A 27317-nucleotide genomic window follows, 5' to 3' on the forward strand; every position below is an offset into this window, starting at 1 on the left:
AGGGCAGAAGAGTTGATGTACCCCAATGGGAGAGTTGTGAAAGTATATTGTTGCCCCTGCCAGGTGAATGAAAACTGATTCTGGTGTTCCTTTGAGATTGGTATTGAGAAGAAGGCATTAGTCAGATCAATAGCTGCCTACCAAGTACCAGGAGAAGTTTTAATTTTCTCAAGCAATTTAAACACATCTGGGACGGCAGCTGCAATTGGAGACACCGCCTGGTTAAGTTATGATAATCCACACGACAAATAAGTAAGTTAAATGGGGATGTAGTAGGAATCACCACCCCTGCCTCTTTCAAGTCTTTGATGGTGGCACTGATCTCTGCAATCCCACCAGGAATGGAGTACTGCTTTTGGTTTACTATTTTCCTAGGTAATGGCAGTTCTAATGGTGTCCACGTGGCCTTTCTTACCACATTTCAGGGATCCATTATGGGGTTCTGCCAGTTACTAAGTATGTCTATTCCAATGATGCATTCTGGGACTGGGGAAGCAACCACAGGATGGGTCTAGGGGCCTACTTGACCCACAGTGAGGCATACCTGAGCTAAAACTTCATTGATAACTTGACCTCCATAAGCCCCCACTCTGATTGGTGGAACTTCAAAACACTTTGTGTCTCCTGAAATTAGTGTCAATTCTGAGCCAGTGTCCAGTAATCCCTGAAAAGTTTGATTATTTCCTTTCCCCAAATGAACAGTCACTCTTGTGAAAGGCCCCAGGTCCATTTGGGAAAGGCTAGAAGAAAGACTATCAGTACAGACCTTCGGTGATGCAGCAGGGTCCTTCGTCAAAGGGACCCGACCTCCCCCTCATTCAAGAGGTTGTGGGTCTGTAAACTGGCACAGGCCTGGGAATTGATTGAACTATCGTGATTGTCAGTTCTGTTCACCTGATCTAACATTCTTTCACCTTTATAGATCATGTAAATATTTAGCAAGTTTCCCATCTATTTCATTCCTAGGGACACCGTAGTTAATTAGCCAATGCCATAATTCCACACCAGACAGGTTGATTTGATTACTATGGAAACATTGTTGCCTATTATAACCACACCCATCCTGTCTCTGTTGATTCAGTCCTAACACCTGCTCTCTACCATCACGGGGATCAATCAGTCCCATTGTGGGCAAATGTCGGAGTTCGCTTAGGGAAGTGCCCACTGTTAATCCTGGTGCACATAAAATAGCAATTACAGGAATCTTAAGAGATGCTGGGGCCCACTTCACAAACTTGTTCCTTATGGTTGTGGTAAAGGGTATGTCCTCAGGACATCCCCTTTTTGGGTCTATGGGAATATCCTTATAGATCCATTCCAACATACCAGTTTCTCTAAGCTTTTGGATGCTTTCCTCTACAGTGTACCAAGGTAGGTCAGGTACTTCAAGTTGGTCCAACCTATGCCATCTGGCAGTCCATGCTTCAGCGAAGTAACCAAATAAAGAATTAGATCCTCTCTTAGCGTCTCTCGCAGAGACATTGAAAGGAAAGTCTGTTGCTTAGGGGTCTCATATCCAGAAACTCAGACCAGTCTAATATTACATTTCGTGCACCAGTATCCCACATCCTTAGTAACCATTCCCAGGGATATTCCCCAGGTTTCTGCTTGTATGCATTTGAAAACTCGAGCAGATGTTTATGAGTATAGCACACTTATTCTTGGCTAATCTTCTCAACCTCACCTTTAGGAGCTTTCTGAGACTTAATTTTAGTGACAGGTCTAGCAGAATTAATGGATGGTGAGGGTGCTTCCTGGGTGCTCTCAGAAATATCTTGTAAGGCATCTCCCTCAAGCAATGCTGCTGATGCAGCCACACCTGGTATATCAACTTGAATATTTGGTTAATCTGCACAGGTGTGGATCGTGAATTAATACTTTCAGCTGGGAGGGGTAGATCTGTTGACTGGGGTGAGTCAATTGTTTCTAAGGGCTCAATATCTTCCTCTTCTGGATCATTAGCCCATATGTTCCCATCCATGTTTCAGCGTCCCCACTTTTCCCAATCAATACCCTTACTTTGGTTTCAGACACAGCTTTAGATCTGCAATTCTGCTGCCATTGTAATTCAGCCACTCATGTAATGAGATGCTGAACCTGGTTTTCAGCAATGTCAGCTCTTTTACTAGAGGAGAGAAGGCTCTCCTTTGTAGGTAGATGGAAGTTGTCAAATTCATTAGTCTGCACCTGCGGCGTGCTTTTGAGGCTCTGAGATCATCCCTCTCCTTAATTACACTTTCCATTGTAAGAAGAACCCACCAACCAGCTTTCCTATACTTGTCTTGTCATCCTTACAAGACTCCTGGAAAATATCAAACATACAATCACTCAGAACCTCTCCTTTAACCAGCACCTCATCTATCGGTGGTGCTACTTTAGGTATTATCTTTGCTATTTCACACCATGGATTAGGAAGAGTAGCAGAATTATCCACTTTTTGGGATGTTGAAGTAGTTTCACTAGTGTTAAGACTAGTCAGGTTGGAGAGCCAAGTTAAGAAGCCCATATTTATTATTTTATTTCTCTAGAATCCCACTCCTTGTACCAAAATGTGTTAGGGTTCTCTAGAGAGATAAAATCAGACTGCTTATAAATAAATATATATATTTTATATATATATATATTGAGAGAGAGAGAAATGAGCAGTTAAGTTATAAACAGATAGATATATAATACAAGAAATGAACAGTTAAGTTATAAACAGATTGATATATAATACACAAAATTAACAGTTAAAGTATACAGCAGTACAAATGGCTCAGTGCGACTCACTCCCATGAGAGAGTTGTGAGAGACTGGCAGGCCTTCAAGTCTTGAGGGCCGACAGGTAGTCCTCTGTAGAGAGAGAGAGCTAGACTATCCCAGCACAGGCAGCAAACAGCAAGGCAGGTTACCAACCATCAGTTACCAACCATCAGCCAGGTCACCTACTATCAGTCCTCAGCTCCCGAGATGTAAATGTCATTCGAGTGGTTTTAAAGGGATCTCAACTTACAGCGACATAGTCCACAGGTTAGGCGCCCCACAGGTAGTGTGCCCTTTAAATTGAGGGAAAAGATCAAGCAAGGCAGCTGCACACTGGTCCGATGATTAAAGAGTGAGAGACAAGAAAGGAGAGGCTTACCGAGCCACTTATTTCTCTGCCCTTCAATTAATCCCACTGGTGTTTATCGGCCAGGTTGGCACAATAAACTATCCCAGCATACTAACGTGTTTTGAACATCCCATTCTTCTCAAACTTATTCATAGTTTATTATGAGCCACATAGTTGAATGCATTTACAACGTCAAAAAGACCTAAGTAAACATCAGCAAGGATATTCCTTTTTCAATATACCCTTCTGAATCTTGCCTGAACTTCTGGCAGTTAGATCTTAAGAAAACACTTACTTCAATGTTATGTCAATGTTTTTCTGTCATTTGAGCATTGTGTTGGGCCATCCACCTTTGAAATGGGCACCAATATGAATCACTTCCAGTCAGTTAGCCAAGTAGCTGTCTTCCAAATATCCTGGCATGGACAATTGAGAGCTTCAAGTGCATTAATGGCTTGATGAAACATGTCAGTTGCCATTCCATACATTCTGATAGCCTTGATTCTGGCTAATGCATTCAATTCAGCTTGAGCTTCTTCCTTCACTAGCATTGCTTTTTCATGATACACTCTGAAATGTTTGAATGTCGACTTGTTCTTTTTCCTACAGGGATTCTGTATTCTTTGTATATTTTATTGAGGCTTCTTCCATCACTCAATACCTTCCCTAAAAAAATTTGCATTTTTGAAGCTGTAATCCAATCTCTGTCATAGTTTTCTTAAAACCCAGCTTCTCTGCTTATTTTCTTAGCATATAAAGGGAACAACTTGTTGATAAAATACAATCCTGAGACACGCCTTTCCTGATTTTAAACCATGCAGTTTTTCTGTTTGCACAGCTATCTCTTGATCCATGTAAAATTTCCTCATGAATATACTAAAGTGTTTTGAACATCCTATTCTTCTCAAAGTTATTCATACTTTATTATGGTTCACATGGTTGAATGCCTTTGCTTAGTCAATAAGACATAAGTAAAATTCAGCAATGCTATCCCTTGTTCTACATACCCTTCTGAATCTGGCTTGAATTTAAGCAAACACTTACTTGAATGTGATGTCACTGTTTATCTATCATTTGAGCATTGTGTTGGGTCATCCACCTTGGGACTGGACACCAATATGGATCTCTTCCAGTCATTCGGCTCATTAGCTGCCTTCCAAATATCCTGGCATAGACAAGTGAGTGTTTCAAGTGCATTACTGGCTTGTTGAAACATTTTAATTGGCATTCCATAGGTTCTTGGAGACTTGATTTTGGCTAATGCAATCAATTCAGTTTGAGCTTCTTCATTATAGGTCCTTACTCATATGATACCTCCTGAAATGTAGAATGTCAACTTGCTCTTTTTCCTATGGCATTTTGTATTCGTTATATCTTTTATTGAGGCTTCTCTCATCACCCAATACCTTGTGTAGAAAATATTTCAAGATTGTAATGCAAGGCTTCCATTTCATTTTTCTTGAGCTCTTTCAATGTAAGATATACTGAGCACATTCTTCCCTTTAGGTTTACTAATTTTATGGTGTTTTTTTCACATTCTATTTTAATATTTGGCTTTATCTTAGCTAGCTGCCCTTGGAATTTTGATATTCAGCTCTTTGATTTCATCCTTTCTTCCATTTTCTTTAGCTATTGTACCATTACTAGGAATTTTCACTGACTTTTCTGACATCCACTGAGACATTTTTTTTCTTTTTTGCTGTCCCTTTAATGACCCGTTGCTTTCTCAATGAGTGATACTCTTGATGCCTTCCCATAGCTCATTAGTGAACAATGCATTATATCACTTTCTTGAGATGTTCTTGAATTTCAAGTTCTACTTTGGCTCTACTGGACTTGTTTAAATTTTCTCCAATTTTCTTCTGAATTTAGATAGGAGCAATTTATGGTCTGTTTTAGCTGCTGACATTGAGTTTCTGCATTGTTTCCTCCCACAAATGTAGTCAATTCGTTTTCTGTATGTTCTTTCTGGGGAGCTCACCTCCTGTATTGATGAGAAAAGGTATTTGCCTTAGATCCATAAAACCTTCTACCCATTGGCCTGTAATCTTCCCGCTTTCTGCAGCATAGCATGTGCTGCATGAGTCAGTCTCACAGGGAATTAATGGACTAGTATCAGACATATGGGCTAAATCAGACTTTTGGAATTGATCTGGACTGAGTTGAGTTTTTTCTCTCTCAATATACAATTGCTCTTTTATATAAAGCTCCTTCTCATTCACATATGACCCTCACTGGATTTGTTTCCTTAGTCAACCCAAACTTGCACATTTATGAAAGTCGGCCATTGAATTAGGAAGACCTTAAAAGAATAGATGAATTTGAATTGTGGTGCTGGAGCAGAATAAAAGTACTAGGGGCTGCTAAAAGAACAAACCAATCCATCTTGGATGAAGTAAGGCCAGAGCGTTCCTTAGAGGTGAGGATGGCAAGTCTTCATCTTACATTCTATGGACACATTTTCAGAAGAGATCAGACACTGTAGAACGACATGATGTTAGGTTATGTATAAAAAAGGCAGCAGAAAAGAGGATGCCGCTTCATGATATGGGCTAACAGATTGACTGTAACAATGGACTCAAACATAGCAATAATTGAGAGGATGGTGTAGAACTACAGAGTGTTTTGTTCTGTTTTGTAAAGGGTTGCTATGAGTTGGCACTCTCCAGATAGCTCCTGACAAAAGCATATTTTTAGATGCAAAATCTCTATTAATTAGGCAAAAATAAACAAACACCCTGACTGACTCTTTGTAGTTTATCTTCCTAAATTGTTTATTGCTTACCCAATATACTATTGTTGTTTAGTCATTTCCATCTCAGCAACTCCATAGGGCCTAGAATGCCTTTTTCTAGTGGTTTGGAGGTTATAAACTTTAGGGAAGCTCATCTACTGGCATCGTGTCTATTATATCTCAGGGCAACCCAATAACGGCTTTCCAAGTTTAGACAACTTTACAGAAGTTGGAAGTGTCTTCATTCTCCACCAGAGTGGCTACTGTGCTCTCACAGCCACCCTTATAACTCGCAGCCCAGTTCATAACATATTATGTCACCAGGACTCTGTACACAAACTGATAGAATAATATTTTCCTACAATGAAGCTGGTGGGCTACAACAGAAATCCTTCCATTCTGTACATTCTTTAGAACCCCGCATTGCAAATCATGATTACACAGTTAGTATGAAGTCACAACGTTAGTGTGATGTTTAATTGTTGTTATAATGTTAAAATGTGTTACTCTGATCTCATAATGTTATTATGTCACAGTGGTTCATGATGTCACCACGTTGGTACGATCTCATAGTGTTTGTGTGATGTCACCATATTCGTGTACTGCCCTAATGTTAGTAAGATGTCACATTGTTACTGTGATGTCACAATGCTTGTATGATGTCACAAAGTGTCTATGATGTCACAATATTATCATGATGTCACAATGTGAGGAGCTCACAATGTGATGACACTGATAGTATGATATTACAATGTTAGTTTTTATTTAGCTGCTGATATTGAGCTTCTGCCTTGTCCCTTCTCACAGATGTAGCCAATTTGATTTCTGTGTATTCCATCTGCGGAGCTCACCTTCTGTGTTGTTGAGAAAAGGTATTTGCTATGAGCAAACCTTTTGTTTTGCAAAATTCTATCATGTGGTCTCCAGCTTTGAGTCTAACTTTGTTTCTTCCAATTCATAGTTTCCAACTACTGTTCCTTCCTCTTTGTTTTCAAATTTTTCATTCTACTTGCTAATAATGATCAATGCATTGATTGCATGTTTGATAAATTTCTGACAAATCTTTAGTAGAATTCAATTTCTTCTTGATTATCTTTTGTGGTTATTGCATAAATTTGAATAGTGTTTGAAATGATTTGATTTTCTTGAAGGCAGACAGATACAATCCTATTATAACAGATTGCATTTTACCTTATGAATCATTTTGTTATTTAAGCATAGTAGATCATATGATTTTCTGATTCATAATGGTCAATAACAGGCATTTTGGCTCAGTAATGCCTAGGATATCTTAATGCATTCCATTTTTGATGGCTTCTGATTTTCCTAAATTCATCTTTTTCCCATTCCAAGTTCTAATAATTAGCAGATTTTTCTGTTTTGCCTTACCTTATGTTATGTCCCATCAATAAATTAAGGTCCTTAAGGGCCCAGTTCAATAAGGTTTACCTGACCCACATCACGATATTTGACTCCACTCAGAGAGATCAACTCTTGCTCAGTTACATTTTGAGTTCCCTCATACTCAAGGGGACTATCTTCCTGCACTATATCCAATAATGTTCTCCTTGAATTCTTTAGACATTCAAGATCTGACAATATTTTCAAGGTATGTCTGAAGTTTTCTGTTGCCATTCCTCCAATGTGGGGAGCTGAATCCTTCTTCATTGTCTGTTCTTGGTATGGAATCTCTACTGAAACCTATTCACTTTGAGTGACCCTGCTGGCTTTTGAAATACCAGTGACATACATTCCAGCATCACAACACAAAAGTAACCATTGGACAACAAACTGACAAACAAGTGATGGGAGAATAATGATCGAGTATATCAATTACCCACTAAATTTTTTCTTTGAAATGGAGCACGATGGTGACATCAGCAGTTGCATAATGCCATCCCACTCCAAAATATATATAGAAAAAAATCAAAGTTTTTTTTAATTGAAAATTTCAGAATTCTCAGCATTATTCAAACTGTGCATGGATCACTGTAATATTGGAGAATAGAGATCTTACGCCTGTTTTTTTTTCTTTTGTTATAAACTTTTATTTTCTCTAGATGAATACACAGATATGGGAGTTGTAAGTGTTTTAAAGAAGAATAGGTGTGAATTTTTTTCAGATCCTTGACATATGTGCTTGTATGTTTCAATAATTGATTTGTTTGTCTTGTGTGTAAGAATATGGAACTGGGTTTTCAGTAGTGATGATCCAATTTTGTCTCTTTCCCAGGGTCAGTCAAAAGGTTCCCTTTCAGTCTTCCTACTAGATAAATAAAAGTGATAGAGTGGCACTGGCTGGCCACAGGGCCTAGTAGGTGTAGAAGGTGGGGACAAGGGACTCAGTGGCAACAGTACTTGAGAAGCCTATGTGGACATACTACTTTGTGGCTACCTGACTGTTAGCTAGAACATGCTTCATTAAGGTCTCTTGGGTTATATTCTTCTTGGCAGCCTTGCCGCTCCAAGCAGCAAGCTCACTGACCCACAGGGCCCACCCATAAGAGAAGCTTAGCTTCTAGTGCATTGGTAGAGGGCAAAGGTTGATAACACTGAGGTTGAGAGTGGCATTCTCTTCACTCATGCCACCAGAAAAGAAGCAAATTCCAGGAACATTTTCAGGAGGAGTACAATGAGGAGCTGTGACAGTGGACAAAGCTACTTGCTCTGGTGTATATTATTTGGTGCAGGGATGTCCGGCAGTCACCATGTTTGGTTTAAAATGTGTGCCCTCCACATAAATTTGATGGTCATTGAAGGCCTTATATAAAACTACCAGGACCTTCTCACTAACATACTGACTGTGTTCCAGGTCATTAGGAATTACTTCTGGTTACACAATGGGCACCAACCCATTTTGTTCACAGATGCTAGCATCATGAGCCAGCACGTTGGCTTTCTCCTGGATAGCAAGGTTGCATGGACACTGGTCAGTGATCCTCAGCACAGCCTGCCAGTTTCCAAAGTCAGCCCCACCGTTTTTGTACTGAACAGCACTCAGATAAGCCATTAAGCCCTTGAATAGTGGCTTATTTGTTTGTTTTTGCAAGAGGAGCAGCTCCTTGGACCAACTTGATTCCCATGACAATCCCCTTTTTCTTGAGGATAGTTTTGAGCAGCTTTCCCTGGGGTCCTTCTGGTAGATGGTCTCATGGAAATGGAACATGTCCCTGATGCTCTGGCTGATTGTCTTGTCTACAGTGAAAAGGATTTCTCAAAAGTGCCAGTGGTTCTCCTTGGTGTTCTACACCTTGATCCTCTGTAGGCAGTTTCCCATGATGCCTACAGATTCATCTGCAGCCATTGCATTGGCAATGAGGTGCTGGCTGATGTCTGAGAGTTCCATCTTCTGTTTGGGGGTGAGGGTTGGATATTTGTGGGCCCTGATGATGGGTAGTTTTGGAGAAAAGAGTCTTCTTAGATGTCAGAAGCAGCGGCTGATGCAGCACCTGACAAATAGAACACTTGTTCTTTACACACAATCTGTCTGGCCTAAATATGGGCATCATAGGGTAGCTATGGTGTCTGATAACTCTAAGCAGAGTCTCTTGTATGAGAAGCACAACTAGCACCCACAGGAAAGGAACTAGACAAGGAAACATTGATGGCAGGTGGCCCAGGTAGGGAGCATATCAGCAAAAGGCAATAATGTTTGATGCTCCTGGGTGGGGAGTTTTGTGTTAGATCACAACAACTAGTGCTCACAGGCCGGGGCCCTATTGCTGAAACATCAGTGGCTGGGGCTATTAGATAAGGAGTTTCATTTTGATGGGGCGCAGCTAGCAGTAGGGCTCCTACTGGTAAAACAAGAAAGGTGATTGTTGCCAGGCAGGGAGCCAAGTAGTCAAACAGCTATGACTAGTGCTCCCAGGAAGAGATTTGTGGTAAACCTGTGTGGATTTCCATTTCCAGGAGGTGTGTCTCATGCTGGTGCTGAATAGTTTGCACTCCTAGGCAAAAAGTGACTCGTTAATTTGGATGGTCTTGTTCTGAAGCTCTACAGCTAGAACTCTAGAAGGGGAGTCTGGTTTGAAGCTGTACAGCCAGTGGTCCTAGCCAGAAATCACCACAGTCAATCAGAAATACACTCCCAGGTGGTAAGTGTAATTCTAGAGTGTCATACCCAGTGTCCCCAATCAGGGTTCCTAATAGTAAAGTAGTCACACCACTCATTCCAAAGTTGAGAGTCTGCTTCTGGAGCAATGCACCCAGCATCTCCAATCAAGGAGCCAAATAGTGAAGCAGTAAACACACACACAAAAAAGTGAACAATATGAAGTAGCTACACCAATTGTACCAAGTCAGGGGCTTTAGTATTCAAGTAGAGATCTATAAACTTCCTAAATTTAAAATAATAATAGTAATAGTGATGATGATTGACACCAAATACTATGGAAGGAGAAGTTGGTGATTTCAAAGTTACAATAATATAATTGTTAACTACCATACTTTCCACAGAAAATCACAAGATACATGAAGGAATAGTAAAGAATAGCTAATGCAAAATATTTAAATAAAATGATACAAACTGTTCCTCATGAAGGAAAGATAATGGGCATACTAGATCAAGACAAAAAATTAGAAAATATGTTCATAGATGTAGAGTTAAAATAAAATAGAGAAAATCAACTAAAGGGAAAAAATAAGAACAAAACAAGCCTTTCAAAAGATATAAAATTAAAGCCAAAAAAGGTGCCAAGCATAATGTTTGAAGATAAAAAATAAAATAACAGAAAAGGAAATTCAATTGAGGTGCTTGACAGGAGATACGAATTGGCAGGCAAAAAATCGGCAAATATGAGTACTATACAGTTGAGACATTTATGCCTGAAGAGAAAAAATCAAATGTGAACAGACCCTAAATAACTTATGCGACACCACCAAGAGAACAAACATGGGAGTCTCAAAAATAAAAGACAAGGAAAGAGAGAGTTACTTAAGAAATAATGACTGAAAACTCACTATGAGCCAGCATCAACTTGAAGGCAGTGAGTTTGGTGTGTTTACTTTTCTTGTGCCTGGAATCTCTCTCTACAGGTTGCTTATAAAATATCAATAGAAAAGTACCACCAGGAAAACTAAACAATAAACTCAAAACCCAAAGCCTGAGCTATCATTGCTTTTTCTCTAGACCCCCATCTCATGACTGATTTCTGTGGCCATCAGGGGTTGTGGGTTTTAGAATAGGTTCTTCCCCTGTTGTGGACTGTGCTATAAGTTTATTAAAACAAAAGGAAGAAGAAAGAGAAAAATTCCCAGCCCATATGAACTGCTTCTTCAGATCTACGGCATTCCAGGTGATTGGAAATTCCACCAGAGCCAATTGCTAGTGCTGGGTGGGTGATCCTAGTCTCTACTGCCTCTTCGCACACAAATGTGTGGGCCAGCATTCCTTCTGTGTACCACAGTGTCCTCCTGAAACAAGTCAGTCACCCCTGTGTAGCCATCTTGTGCTGACCAGCATTCCTGACTGGTCTGCCCCTCTTTCAGACCACACTCATAGCTTCAAAGATACGGAACTAAGATCACAACCAGCTGCTGAGGAAACTAAGTTGGGTGCCATTCATTCCTCCATTCATCCAGGTGTGTGGGAAGCCAGGGGGCAAGGGGATCCTGGGAGCCCACCTTTCTCACCAACATTTGCTTAAGCTTGATCTATGCTGTAGGAGTAGCTGGTTGTAACATGATTGTCAAGCAAAGAATTGGTTGTTTACCTTTCTGGTGGTCTGGTGCTAGAGATTTCCTTGCACTATCTGTGGAGCAGTTTGGCTCATCACTAGGCAAGACTTAACTTGCTGGTCTTCTCAATTTCAAATGTGTAAATCCTGACTCCCACTTTCCAATAGATGAGTTGGTCTTTTCCTCCCAGATAATACCTAAATTAACTAAGTTTTCATTCATGGAATAATGCACGCATACGGTAGGTATAAACTTGAGAACTTTATGTCACTGAAAGCTTAATGAAGAAGCATTGTCACTAAACTTTCTAAAAAAATTTAGTAATCTACTGACGAGTTTATACTTTGGAGGCATTACATGAAATTTTCACTCTCACTTTTGTGTAAATAAAAAGGAAATAACCATAAAACTAAGGACTCCTGTGTATTGTGATGTTAGTAGAAGTACTGATAAAACCAAATGTTTTGTAGATTTGTGTTTGCCTTTGAAATCAAGTAACATGAAAGACAATTGTTTTGGAATTTTGGAAGGTCTTAGTTAAACAAGGGGAGGATTTTCAGGGACTGAAAGTGAATAGTGCAAACTGGTGAACTCCTAAATTCTATTATTTCTCATCTTAATAAAATAATTATGATAAAACAATTTAATGTTGGAAGTGAAAAGGATTTTAGACATCCTTTAGTCTATGAGTATCTAATTGCTATTCTAAGAACTGGATTCAGAAATATCACCCATAAATTCTATTTAAAAATGACCTTATATAAAGACTTACTAATTCATTTAGTATATTGTAAGATCCCATTCTCAGTATTTTAAAATAAGATTGTCAAGGTGATATGATATGATACAAGCTTGATAAATGATCCTTTGTACTAAAATGGGATAACTTCTGGTGGAGAAACACTGTCCTCCAAGAACAGTAGAAAGTCTATTTTGAAATAGTCACAGCCAAGAATGAATCTCTGAGGCAACCAGAACTTGAGGCAATAAGATTCCGGAATAGGGTAGTAACCTCATACAAGTTAGATGACATTTTGAAGCCATGTTTTTTTTCTCCATAGTTTTCCAATTATAAACACTAGGCAAAAGGTGGAGTTTCCGAACTTATCTAACATTCTACCAGGTTAAGAACCTCTCATGGAAAACCATATTGCTAAAGTGTCTGTTTTGATTTGGACTCAGGTGTTACAGTATAGAAACACCTCATAGAATTTGTTTTTAACTGTAATTTATGGAAGTAAATCAACAGGTCTTTTTTTAAAAAAATCATTTTATAGGTGGCTCTTACAGCTTTTATGATAATCCATACATCAATTTTGTCAAGCATATTTGTACTATGTTGCCATCATTTTGTCTAAACATTTACTTACTATTTGAGCCCTTAGCATCAGATCTTCTTTTTACTCTCCCTCCCCCCCCTTGACCCTTTGATAAATTATAAATTATTATAATTTTCTTATGTTATACCAATGCTCTCTTCCTTCCTCCTACAGTTTCGGTTGTTCATCCCCTGGGTAGGGGGTGTGGTTATGTGTCCATCACTGCAATCGGTTCCCCCTTCCTCCCTTCCTCTCCCCACTTTTCCCCTACCTTCCTGGTATTGCTACTCCCATTCATCTTCCTGAGGGGTTTATCTTACCTGAATTCCATGTGTCATGGGCTCTTATCTGTACCAGTGTACATGCTCTGGTCTAGCCCATGGTGAAAGGCAGGAATGGGGTTGTGATAGTGAGGAGTGAGGAAGCCTCAAGGAACCACAGGAATATTGTGTGTTCCACTGGTGCTATACTGTGCCCTGGTTGACTTGTCCCTTCCTTGTGACCCTTCTTGTGAGTGGATGCCCTATTGTCTAAAGATGAGTATTGAGTCTCTGCTTTGATCCCCCTCATTATCAACAATAGGGTTTTTGTTGTTGGTGGTGTTGGTGTTACATTGTTAAAAAGTTATTTGCAGTAGTTAGTCTTGCAATATCACTTTACAAATAATTCCAAAAGGCGAGTTCCCATCTGTAGCCTGATATGAGTGTTGTTGTGATGTTACATGGAAAGAAAACTAACTTATTAACCCATTGCAAATTATCTTTTCTAAAAATTGGCATTTTATTTCTTATGACATTTTTTGGCTTCTTAAAATATTCAATTTTTAAAGATATTTTAATTTTATTCCCTATATTTACTTTAAAATATTTCGCCCTTTTAAATGTGGACACAGAAATCATTTACAGTGCCTTAAAATTCAATTGTCTAAAAATAATTCACCTCATAAATGAGGCAGTAGTCAAGAGAATTTCTTAGTAGATCTGCTTTTCCAATAGAAAAAATTCTAAAGTTAGATGACACACCAGAGATAGATCCTGATTTCATGATAATGACATATACATTTATTCAACAAGGCAGCTTTTTCAAAATGTCAAAGTTTCAGCCCCAAGGTATTTTTCTGGACACACTATAGAAAATATAATTATTTAAATAAAATCTCTATTTCTTTGGCATCCTTTTTCATAATTCATCTATAACAAGGGGATTCCCAATATTCTTATAGAACTGAATCTGTAGTAAAGAGAAATCAAAGCCTATTCAATTGACTTATTGCTTGTTTTTCATCTTTAATATTTTCCATCATTCTGTAGATAGGTTACTATTCTTATATTTTGAAGGAAAAATGTTATACAAATATACAACATATATAAAGAAACTCACAGGCAAAGTTAACTATTTAAAGAGTTTATTAAGGAAGTTAACAAGTTGTAATGCCAGTGATAAATGTTCAGTGCATTTGTTTACCAGGACATGATACAATATTTCATATCTGCTAATAAATGCCCCAAAGGGTACAACACTCTGTTGTATGCCTCAAATGGAAGGCATTAAGCTCAAGACCCATGGATTAGCAGACTCAGCTCTCTGAATTAAGTGTCCAGGTCCAACTTATACAATGAAGTATGGGGGAGGCACCCCATTACAAGCCAGCATCTTGAACAAAATCACTCAGCTAAAATGGTCTAGATCCTGGTTCTGCAGCTCCTTCTCTGACATTAGATCTGTCATCTAGACCCAGGAGGTTCACTGCTCAGGGATCTTGGGCCAAGAGGACGCATAACAGTCCTGGCTCTTCCTGGTAACAAGATCCCTCATCTTGCTTCTCAGGGAGCTCATTTTACACATAACAGGATGGCATGTTAGGGTATTCTGTTTGCAGTTACATGCAGTTGAATCTGAATCTGATCTGTATCGTTCCCCACCTTCTTACCAGATTCATGCATGGAAAGGTTGCTTGATGAGAGTTAGAGATTTTGGTGAGAAAAGCCACATTAAATAATTTACTGCTCCTATATACATAGATACTAATTCATATATATAGAGAAGTAGAGAAACCTATGAATTAAAATGTATACTAAACACACACACGATATATATATATATATATATATATATATATATATATATATATATATATATATATATATGTTTAATTTTCCTCACAGCAGTATATGGTGGACACTGTTATGATCTCCCAGAGCCCTAGAGGCATAGCAGTTTACGTGTTGGGCTGTTAACTGCAAGGTCAGCAGTTTGAAACTACCAGCCCTTCTTCAGGAAAAAGAGGAGTTGGGTTGCTGTGAGTTGAAATTGGCTTGATGGTAACAAGTGTAGTTTTTAGTTATTATTTTTGTCTCCGTTTTACAGATGACTATATTCAGACTAAAATATTATTTAAAATATTTTCCTAGAATTAGTAAGGAAGAAGCCAGAATTCAGATGAGGATTACCTTCCAAAGTGCAGTTTCTGAAAGTCTATGTACAACGCATCTAAAGTAATGGGGAAAATCATTTAAGCTTTACTTTAAATTCCAGTTATCAAAGAAATGACATAAAAATGTGTTGTACAAATTACCTGAGATATATTTTCTTCTGCTCCTTTAATTGAAAGGCAGTGCTGATTGGAAGAAAGACTATTGTACTTAGAGCTAGAAGGATCTCAATCACTACTCTGTTTGACTTTGGGAAAGTTATTTGACCATTTCAAGAAGAATCAGTGGTAATATAAGATTTACACTGTACATTTCACAAAATAGTTGTTCCCATTAAAATTGGGTCATTTGTGTTAGAGTACAAAACTTTTGAGCTTTTCTCATCAAGACTTCTCTGATATTGGGGCTGGTGTAACTCCTTTGACTAAATGTGTAGAGCAGAAACAACATTGTGGCAATTCTGATCCCAGGCCTTTTATATTTTATTTAAAAAAAAACTTTATATTTTAACCCTTAGACTTCTGCCAGTTAGAAATATTTAACTCAGTCCACCCCCATTGCAAAAATGCAGAACCACATGGTTGACTAATAGTTGAATGTACCGTTTCATCAGTTCCAAATCTTAGTGACTCTTAGTACAACAGAATGGAACACTGCCTGGTCATTGTGACATTCTCACAATGGTTGTTATGCTTGAACACATTGTTCCAGCCACTGCGTCAGTCCATCTCTTCCAAGGTCTTTCTAGGCCGTTCTGCTTCACCAAGCAATATATCCTTTACAGATACCGGTTTCAACTGACGAACTGTTCAACATACATAAAATAAAGCCATACCATCCTGGTTCTAAGGAGAATTCTGGCTGTACTTCTTCTAATGAAGATTTGTTTGTTCTTTTGCCAGTCCATGGTACTTTCAATATTCTTCACCAGTACAATAATTCAAATGCATCCATTCTACTTCAGTCTTCCTTATTAAATATCCAATTTTCACGTGCATATGAGGTTATTGAAAACACCAAGGCATGGGTCTGGTATACTTTGATCCTGTAAGTGATATCCTTGTTCTTCAACATTTTAAGAGTTCTTATGCAGCAGATTTACTCAAAGTAATGTTTTGTTTGACCTCTTGACTGCTGATTCCATGAACATTGATTGAGAATCCAAGCAATATAAAATACAGTTTTGAGGATTTTTGCATTTTATACATTGAGTTGCAACCCACACTGAATTCTCTAATCTTTGCTCTTCATCAACAAGTGCTTCAAGTATTCCTCACAGTCCCCAACAAGGTTTTGTCATCTATGTATCACAGATTTTTAATAAGCCTTCCTTCAGTCCTGATACCATGCTATTTCTCATCTAGCATATCTTCTCTGATTATTTGCACAACATACAGATTAAATAGGTATGGTGAAATTGCACAACCTTTACACACACTTTTCTTGATTTTAGACCAAATAATTTTCTCTCATTCTGTTTGAACAACATGTACAGATTCCACATGAGCACAATGAAGTATTCTGGAATTAGTGCTTTGTCAAGGCTCTCTGCTCTTGATTATGGTTCACACAGTCAAATGCTTTTAAATAGTGAATGAAACACAAGTGCATATTTTTTTGCTCTCTGCTTTTGATCAGGCATCTGAAATCTGTAATGATATCTTTTGTTCCACATTTTCTTTTTAATCTGGCCATTTTCTTTCTAAAAGCTCCCTGCTAATACATTGCCACAACCATTCTTTAATGACCTAGAACATTAATGATATTAATGGATAACTACCGCAATATGTGAGGTCACCTTTGTTGGGAACGGGTACAAATATAGATCTTTTTCATCAGTTTTTCAGGTAGTTGTGTTTCAAATTTCTTGGCGTTACACTAACGAGTGCTTCATCAGTATTTTGAAACATTTTCACCTTGTATTTTTCAACTCCTGGAGTTTGTTTTTGGCTAAGTCCTTCTGTGAAGCCTGGAGGAAGGAGCGCACCTTTAAAGGGTGAAATAGACTTCTTCGTTTAATAAGGTTCATCGTCATATGCTTCCTCCTGAACTAATTCACTGTCTACTAATTATGCTTGATATAGTGATTCTGTGTATTCCTGCTGGCTTTTGATACTTTCTGCATTGTTCAGTATTTCATACATAAAACATTTTAGTATTGCAACTCTAGGCTTAATTTCCGCCCCCCCCCAGGGTTTCCAATGTCATATATGCTGAGCTTGACCTTCCTTTTTCTGATTTTGTAACTGTAGGTCTTTACACATTTCATTATAATACTTTACTTTGTCGTCTTGAGCTGCTGTGGCAGTTACAAAATCTCCTGTCAACTAGTAAAGGGGAGAAGGCTAGCCTGTCCATCAAGTCCCACCTTAATGACCGCATTTGGGAGGCTCAAAGAGAGATAAAAGTTCACTGGAGGTCAAATACAGGCTCACTCCCCATGAGACATTCATGTTGATAAGCCATATAGGGCTATGCTGAGGACAACCAAAGCCTTGGAGCTAGAAGAGCCATGTGGAGAACCACACCAGTGCTAAGATGCTTCCACTGCCAATAGATCCACAAGACATTCCACCCACTGGCCTGTGATGTTCCTGCACTCAGTGTCATTGCACGTGTTGTGTGAGTCTGAAGAGGAATTTACAGACTAGTACTGGACATATGAGCTAATATCATATTTATGAACTTGATCAGGACTGGACTGCGTTGTTTTCTTAACGTATGATTACTCTTTATATAAAACTTTTTCCTACACACATATGACTCTATGAATTTGTTTCTCTAGTCTACCCAGACTAACACATTATGGTACCTTGGGAATGGGGTACTACAAAAATAAATCATAAAGATGGAGAGTGAATGCTCATTTGACCTCTACCTCAGGATAGTTTTTCTTCTTTGGCTAGCCAGAGGTCAAATAGGGTCATGCAGTTGAATTGATTGTTTTGTGGAAAGAATATGGGAAATTAAAGTTTTGATTCTTTTCTTTGATTGCTGTCTTTGGCTATTTCTGTTCGAAATGGCGAAAATGAATTTGATAAATATATAGTTTGAGCTCAGGGGACAAAATCGCCCCATAAATATCTCTGAGACCATGTTATTTAGTGAAAATGTCTGACAGAAAGCCTGACCCTGGCTTGATTCAGCCAGAGCCTAAGGCAATATTTTGTATCAATGGAATAGTTTAGATAAGGATTAAGATAAATTATATAAGGATTGAAGACTGTCTTAAGAATTGAATTTAGGATCAGATTTTACTTTGTTTATGCTGATTTCTTCCACTTATTATTGTTGATATAATGATTGATAGGAATTAATTATTGGGAAGTAGGAAAACAGAGTTTGTAAGCCCACTTGCCTTGAGACATTAAAATTTGAATGTTTAAATGGGTTTAGGACATGTTTGCAAAAAAGGTTCTGAAAAGATAAGTCCCACCCAGTGTCCTTAGTGCTTGGGACATTCAAAGGTGGAGAAAATTGCCTTGGGGCTATTGACAGATTGCAGGAAAAAAAAACTCTTTGAATTTTGAACTAGTAGTTTTTGTCAGAAGTTAGAAAAAAATGGAACAATGAAGAAAACTCCTCTCTAGGACGGAACATTAAGGGAGCCTGTGGCAGCCTGAAATACTTGCTAGGTGACCACCTGGATCCTCTTGTTTAGTGAAAGTGAGAGAATTGCAACAATAGACTGGTTGAGTCTGGCCACTGCCACCCATGGACCTGGTTTACAGGAATTAAGGAGAAGACAAGAGTGGGTTTGCTGCTCTGAAGTTTACAGAATTGTGTGGTACCTTAGCCTATGGAATGACCTAGCCCAAGGGGGCTGGAATTGCTGGGAATTTGTGAAAGAGCCATTGTCTAAAGGTAAGGCAATCAAAGGGCACCCTGCTGAAGGTAAGTGAGACATTCCACATTGAGTTGATTAGAACCCTTCCAGATGAAATTCATTTTGCTGCTGACTTTGTGGATGGACTGTCCTGATTTGACCTTGCTTATGGATGCAGACTCATAAAGTTCTAATGGGAACAAAGATTCTTCACATTAAAGAATATGATTATCTTCTCAGAGCATTGGGTTGATATAAGGGGGCAATATTGAAATTGAATACTCAAAATGGGGCAGATAAAGGCATGAAGTAGCTGGCTTGGGGAATATCTTTATAGGATTATGGTGTAGGTGTTCACTTAGCTGAAATTGTTAGGCATAGAATATTATTGTGTTGTTCACTTATAGAATATTATGTTTAAATGAAGCTTTGGCAAATACTGAGTTGCATGCATTATTATTTTGTTAAACTCCCTGGCGATAATCCCTAGGGTGGCTTGGGGTAAATGTTAACTGTCAGAAGAAGTTTATTATACATGGAATGTCTACTAGAGAGATTAACATGAATAACTTCTTAAGAATTATAGGCCTACAATGTAAAACAACAACGTTTATGCAAAACAATGTACCGCTTTGGGTACAAAATTACTGACATAATTAGACCACCAACGAGGTTAAAAATTATATATGGCTAAAGAGTTGTGTAATAGTGTCAAGTTGACAAGGAGTGATCAGTGGCAGATACATAATCTTCTAAGGAGTGGAGTCTAGCCTGTCAATCAGGTCGAAGCTTGATGACCTCATTTGGGAGGCGCAAAGGGAGATAAATAGCTTAATGGAGGCAAGATACAGGCTCACACCCTGTGAGACATTACTATTGACAAGCCACAAGGAGCTATGCTGATGGCAGTCAGAGCCTTGGAGTTGGAGGAGCCAAGTGGAGATCCATACCAGCGCTAAGATGCTTCCACCACCACTGGTTCCACAAGATTTTTCCATCCACTGTCTTGTGATCTTTCTGCATTTAGTGCCATTGCATGTGCTGCGTGAGTCTTTAAAGGAATTTATAGACTGGTACTGGACATATGAGCTAATAGCGGACATATGTATTTGATCTGGGCTGTGCCGGGATGTTTTCTTAATATACAATCACTCTTTATATAATGCTCTTTCCTACACACATATGACTGCCTATGAATTTGTTTCCCTAGTCTACACGGACTGACAGAGCTTCCTTTGAACTTTTCTGTACACCTCTTTTACTTTAATATTTCTTCCATTCTAACATCAAGTGCCTGTTCCAGGGTCCCTTTTGACATTCACTTTGATCTTTTCTTTCTTTCCTGTCTTTTGAGTGACCTTCTGCTTTCTTTGCGTGTGCTGTTCGTGATGTCATCCCATAGAACATTACGTTTTCTGTTATTAATGTTCAATGAAGCAAATCTATTCTTCAGATGCACACGTAATTCACCTGGGATATACTCATACTTTGGCTTTGGTGTACTTGTTTTAATTGTCTTCAACTTCACTTTCAACTTGAATGTTAGCAATTGATTCTAGGTTCCTCAGTTACCCTCTGGTCTCATTTTAGTAGATGATACCAAGTTTCTCCATTGTCTTGTCCCACAAATGTAGTAAATTTGATATCTGTTATTCTATCTGGAGAAGTCCACATTTATAGCAGTCAGTTTTGTTTTTTAAAAAGAGGAGTTTGTTACGAAGTTGTTGGTCTTACAACACCATGTCATTCGAATCACTAAGGCTACATACTTTTTTATTATAATTCCTTCCTCTTTGAGTTCATCTTTTGCTTCCAATCACCAGTAATTATCAATGTATCTTGATCACATATTTTTATCAATTTTAGACTAAAGTCATTAAAATTCTTCAACTTCTTCACTAGCTTTAGTGGGTCGTGCATTAATTTGAATGATAGTTGTGCTGACTGGGTTTCCTTATCCTATCACAAACAGCATTGAACTTCAAGATAGATCTTGAATTGTTTTGTGATAACAAGTTTATTGCCATTCCTCTATAAGTTCTATGATCTATCATCCCTGGCATAGCAAACCATATGACTTCCTGACTCACAATGGCCAATACTGTAGCTCACTAATGCCTAGAATAATGATTTCTATGCAGTTCTTCTCATTTCCTTTCAATTTTCTTAGAATCATATTCTGTGCACTCCAAGTTACAATTAATAGATGTTTTCAGTTGTTTCATCTCATTTTGACTCATGGCGCATCAGCAAATGAAGGTCCGCAAAGCTTTAATACATCTGCATCTCTATGGTTGAATCTAATTTTAAAAGTCAACTCTTACTTAGTCATATTTTGAGTGTCTTCCAAGCTGAGAACCTCGTCTCTAGGTGCTATATCTGGCCATTATCCACTGTTATTCCTGAGGGTTTCAATATCTAACAATATTCTGCTGCTATCCATTATGTTTTCAGTTGCTAATTTTTAGGAGTGATCAGTCCATTCCTTTTTTGGGTAGTCTCTTCTTAGTCTGAAATCTCTGCCAAAGTCTGTTCACTCTGGGCGACCCTGCTAGTATTTTAATTAACAGTGACATTGTTCTCAGCACCATAGCAAGACACAAGGCACTACAATATGGCAAACAGACAGACAAATCAATGTATACTCATTATTTATATAAACAAAGACCAAAAGAACTGCCCAGACTAGCCTAGACCAAATTGCCAACATACAGAAGCATGAGTTAAAGTAATGGTAGTTGTTTCCAGTTACTAAAATTTGAAGTGGTTCGCACTCAGTTGCTGATACAACATTTCTATCATTTGCGATCTCAATATTTGCATATTATAAATTCCCACATCTTACACTGGGTCACTAGTTAAGGAAGAAGGATACAAAAGTAGTCCACAGCATGGCCTCTACTTTCAAGAAACTCACATTCTTATAAGTTAGATGAGAATGAGAAATGTGGAAGAATTATATATAGGACACAGGATAGGGTGCAATCAGGTGCTCATCTCTCCATATCTGAGTTTCTCTGTGGAAACAGATTACATCATTATAGAAAAAAAATGATCTTCCAGGTTACTTGATCACTATTTACTGGAAGTATCACTAGCTATTCATCAACTATGGCATGATGTTTCCATGCCAGTAAATTGAGAAAGCAGTATTTGCAGCATCTAATCTGAGAAAGGACTGATGAGAGTGCAGGAAGTCCTTCATGGTTCCCTCCGGAATGTTCCTCATTGGTTTGAATTTGGAGTGGATTAATGAAAAGAGTATGTTAACCACAGAGATGAGTTAACAGAAAGTAGGGGAGAGGAAGAAATCCATTTCCATTAATGAGTATACTATGGAGTTATGAAATATTTCAGCTACACAGATGCTGACAAATGGTTGTGAATGGTTACTAAACTGCAAACATTGATATCTGAAGCAATCAGAGAAGAGAGGCAGATATAATTAACAACATGTTTTTTTCAGTCAGCCAGCTTCCAGTTTATATTAAAATCTCCCATTTCCTAGTTGAGTGATATTACCAAACTTAAGTTATAGAGATTCAGTTCAAGGACTTCATTTGTAAAAAGAAGATGCAGATGCCACCTACCCCATGATGGCTTATGTCAACCTCATGTGTGTCAGAGAAAATTGGGTTTTCAATGGCTACCTTACAGAAGTAAATTGCCGGAATTTTCTTCCAAAGCACCTCCTGGTAACCTTAAGATACTAATCTTTCGCTCAACAGCTGGATGTGTTAACTGTTTGACTCACCCAAGGAGATATATATTGGACTAGTATATTGTAGATGTTCTTTAAACAGAGTAAATGCTGCATATATTTATTATCATTGGTGTATTGTTCATTAGATATAAAAAAGGAGACCATAGAAAGGAGGAACCCATAGTTTTGACCATTTTGTTTTTATAAAATTATTTCGAAGTGGTTTTCCTACTCATTCCATAGAGTCCATATTGGTATCAATTATCTTTATGTATTTACCATGCTTCAACATTCACACACACACACACACACACACACACCTTTTTTCTACTTTTCCTTTGACCTGAACAGGATGCGCCTTTCTCTCAGGGCAGTGATTTCTCTCTTTCAGCAGTCCTGGTTTGAGTGGGTGAAATGCAAAGCATATAAACAAATGGAAGAAAATCCACTGTGACGAACTGAGCATTTAGTATGTGAGCTTTTAAAACATACTGGGAATCTTTCAAATGCCTTTCCACTTTGTGAACAGTAAATAGTGCTAACTAATGGGCACATCTGTGACTTAACCATTCTCTAGACAGCACCACCCCATTACCAAATTCTATTCTTGATGAAGTACTGGTGAAGAGCTGGATAGTGAGTCCCTTCCCTCACGCACTCTCTTTGCAAAAACAACAACAACAACAAAAACTCATAAAAGACAGTTAAATTTTATTCCTTTTAATGAATTACCATATATACTCAAGTATATGCTGAGTTTTTCAGCACATTTTAATGCAGTTTTGTGGTAAAATTAGGTACCTCGGCTGATATTCAGGTTGACTTATACTTGCGTATATATGTAGTCCTTCTCTTCTGTTTTATTTTTTTTTTTTGCTTTCTTGTTTTATGAAAGTAATTTTCAGTTTGAAAGAACCCTATCTCTGGATGTATTTTTATTCAAGCCAAACTTGAAGTTCTTGCTGGTTTCAAATGAGAAGGAGATTGAATTTATAGCTCATTTACATAGTTGAACTTAGGGTTTTTTTTTTTTTTGGTGGTTGTAAAATGGGAAGTGAGTTTTCAGGACCCAGTGATGGACAGAACTTTCTTATTTATGGTTCCTTTCTCAGAAGATTTCCATCACCTCTTTATGTTGTTACCCTCTGACCATTGTGCTTTGCTTAGGATTTTGAACCAATTGCATGTAGAAGCACTTCTGAGAAACTAGGGGATAGAAAGGGTTAATGCCAGAAATTCATTCCATTTCACATTCCTTTTGTGCCTCTCTTACATATACTTGGTCTGTATCCTGGGAAATACACTGTAGAAGGAATGGAAATGATTCACTCTATGACTCCTGACAGAATTGCTATGAAATTTTGTATATGTTCTTAAATGACATGTACTGATGAAGTCAGGAGGTCCCAGAGCTCTTCACATGCTATCTGTGTCCTCTGCACTTTTCTTCCTTCTTTTCCCATGGTACTAATTTCGTTCGCTGCATTAAATCACCTTTCAATCCTGTTTCTCCTCCTCCCTTCCTCCCAGGTGGCTGTCCATCTGGAAGCAGGGAATGACAGAAGTCACAGAGGAAGAGATGGAACACATGAATGTTTGACTGTATCTCAACGGTGTGTGTGTGTAATGATAGTTCATTATTTTCAATGATCTTTACTTGCTTTCCCATGATGAGCATTTTTAACTGTTATCTATACCGAAATTTTAATGCAAATTTTAATTGTTAAACAATCCACTAGATTTTGCAAAGCTTGCTTCATTAATAGTAGTAGGAGTTAACAATTTTTGAGCACTTAATATTCCTAAGAATATTACCATTTACTCTTAAACCAACTCAATATTACAGATATCATCATTATCCTGATTTTAAGGATTAGGAAACTAAAACTAAGAGTGTGTTTGTATATGTAAAATATGCAAATTAAAACAGTTAGTAAATCACAGAACTCTGAAGCAAGCTCAATTCTGTTTGATTCCTGAACCAGAACATCAAAGACTATTCATTCTGTCCAAAATAAGTGTGTTAAGACTCAGCTAATAATTTTTGAAGCCTACAATACACTATATAGCAGGCCAGTCAATTTAATCCACACAAAATTTGATAAAATGATGATTATTTTCCCCATGTACATATCTATCTATCTATAGATATAAATAATATAGAAAAGATAGCAAACAAAGTGAGTGGTAAAACCATGATTTAAAACTATGTTTTCTGCTCTTTCACCGTTGGATGGTGTAGATAGTATGACATCATTATATAGGACTCTTCACACCACCAAGCAATTATATATATATATATATATATATATATATATATATATATATATATATATATATATATATAAAGGCATTTATGTGATTTTACTTTTATAGAAAAAAGAAAATTTGGGGCCTTGGTAGGTTTAAAAAATCTGATAATCCAAAAAAGTGTACCAATAGAGTTGAAGTATTCTTTAAATTTTAAACTGCTTCTAAATCATGTTTCTCATTATTTCCGCATAAAAAATTCTAAGGGTAAACATTAATTTTACCCCATTTAGAACCCTGGTGGGCTATGTGATGTGCTACCCGAAAGGTCAGCAGTTTGAATCTACCAGTGCTCCACAGGAGAAAAGTTAGGTTATATGTTCCCATAAAGATTTACTGCCTCGGAAAGTCAAATTGGGGCAGTTCTACTCTCTCCTAGAGGGTCACTATGAGCCGGAATTGGCTCTATGACTGTGAATGTTTCTGTTGAGTATTTTTTGTCCAACCAATTCCTTGAATCTTTTCCTCAATACTCTTCTACCCCAGTAATTATAAACTAATGCTCCTAAAAAAAGTGGCCAATTTCCCTTTTCAAAACAGTATTAGGTACTTGCACCACATTTCTTAAACCAATTAGTTGCTCCTACATCAAAGAAAGTCAATGCTTAAATTTGTATTACTCTTCTAGATAAATATTTTCATGATCTATATGCAAAAAAGCCACTTTGATATGAAAACAGTTAGTACTGACATTAGAACCCACTTCTTTCTGCATCGAGTTCAGTGCATTTTCACCACAATGCTGTTCCACTCATTAGACCCCAAAATGATATTTATTTAATGGACAGAACTTTTACTATGTCCAAGCAATGTTCCTAGTGCCCTCCTCATCCACACCCTTTCTGAGATTTCCAGTATATTAACCAAGTCCAAATCAAGCATGATGCCCATACCAGAGATACAGAGCTTGCAACTGCAGGTTTAAAATATACTTCCATAACTTCATTTTAAAGGTTCAGAAAAATCCTTCTTTAGCGATTTCAACTTCTTCAACCTAACCTCAAAATTGATTGTTGGCAATAACCAATCTCAAATGCTGTGCAAGATATGGATGGCAAAGCAATGTCTGAATAATCTTGAAAATAGAATAGATATGATATAAAATGCTTAGTTGAAAATGAGAGAAATTTCAAAGAATAGAGTTTCTGGAAGCTCTATAGACTCACAGCTTGAATAATTCTTTGGAGTAGAAATAATGAACTATTGTAAAAAATGAATCTAAGTGAGAAAACCCAAGTATGAAATTATTTCATGTACATTTCCATTGCAGAAAAATAAGACAAATTAAAACCAAAGAAAATTAAGTAATGTGTTTCTCACCTATATCATACTTTTAGATAAGTGCTCAAGGTGTAATTTTTGTTAGACCATCATAGTACCCCAAATTTTGAATGAAATTAAAGTAGATAAAGGTGGATAGAATGAAAACATTCTATTTATTTATTAGAAATGAAGATAGTCAATAATTACTAAAATGTCTATGAGGTCTTTTACAGCACTCTAGCCTGCAATCCATTAAGAATACTATACTGGCTGAAGGTAGCTCAAGGTCTTTTTGTATTGTAATTACTTTAGAACATATAAAAAATATCTTTTGAGTGGTTAGATAGAGAAATGCCACTCAATTTTAAACAAACAAAGAAGAACCTTCTAGTAATTCATGTCATATATAACATCTAACTAATACATATTTTCTTGAAATGCCATTGTGATGATACTGCTGCCACACTCCAAATTTTTAATTGACTTAATTGTGGCAAACTATATGCTCTTAGAAATTCAATTGCCTCATCTTTATTTTTTGGACTGGCTGATGGGTGAGAACTTAGCAATAAAATCCATAAATTCTATGCCACAATAGGTGCTAACACACACAGGCGAAGATCCAAACCCTGAGGGGGAATGATATCAAAGCTTAAGTTTTGAGCAGACTTCAGAGGTTATGGATGAGAGTGGGAATGCCAAATCCCTTTGCCGGGTCCACTCATGGATTAAGCTTCCAGTGAATCCCTCACCATAGACTAGGATGAGAATTCCCTTGCTATCATGTAGGCTGCAGCATTTTTGTTTAGTTTTGTTTTTCTGTGGTTTGTTTTCTCCTTTTCTCTGTGTATGAAATCCAGTTATGCACACAGTGACTGCATTAATGTTTCTTGAGGAGGGAAGATTGTGGGGCAGGTGGGGGGGCTTATGATAATGGATACAAGAAGGGAGTAAATT

The 27317-nt window shown here is 37.6% G+C and overlaps 1 pseudogene; it reads right to left on the bottom strand.

The window, feature by feature from the left end:
• Nucleotides 1-8208: 8208 nt before the first annotated feature.
• On the bottom strand, nt 8209-17287 carry LOC142433617 (fructose-bisphosphate aldolase B pseudogene; annotated as a pseudogene).
• Nucleotides 17288-27317: the final 10030 nt, after the last annotated feature.

Source organism: Tenrec ecaudatus, chromosome X (genome assembly GCF_050624435.1).
Source record: "Tenrec ecaudatus isolate mTenEca1 chromosome X, mTenEca1.hap1, whole genome shotgun sequence".
Classification (NCBI taxonomy): domain Eukaryota; kingdom Metazoa; phylum Chordata; class Mammalia; order Afrosoricida; family Tenrecidae; genus Tenrec; species Tenrec ecaudatus.